This window comes from Mizuhopecten yessoensis, unplaced genomic scaffold (genome assembly GCF_002113885.1).
Source record: "Mizuhopecten yessoensis strain PY_sf001 unplaced genomic scaffold, ASM211388v2 scaffold7743, whole genome shotgun sequence".
In the NCBI taxonomy this organism is placed as follows: Eukaryota; Metazoa; Mollusca; class Bivalvia; order Pectinida; family Pectinidae; genus Mizuhopecten; species Mizuhopecten yessoensis.
In genome coordinates, this window is record NW_018407200.1 from 351138 (window position 1) to 351382 (window position 245).

Consider the following 245-nt stretch of genomic DNA (forward strand, 5'->3'; position numbering starts at 1 on the left):
GCTACAGTAGACAGGGCCTCCATAACCTCGTTAGGATAGGTCACCTACTACGTATAGCTACTGGAAACACACTACTACAGTAGACAGGTTCTCCATAACATCGTTAGGATTGGTCACCTACTACGTATAGTTGATAGAAACACACTGCTACAGTAGACAGGTCCTCCATAACCTCGTTAGGATAGGTCACCTACTACCTATAGCTACTGGAAACACACTGCTACAGTAGACAGGTCCTCCATAAC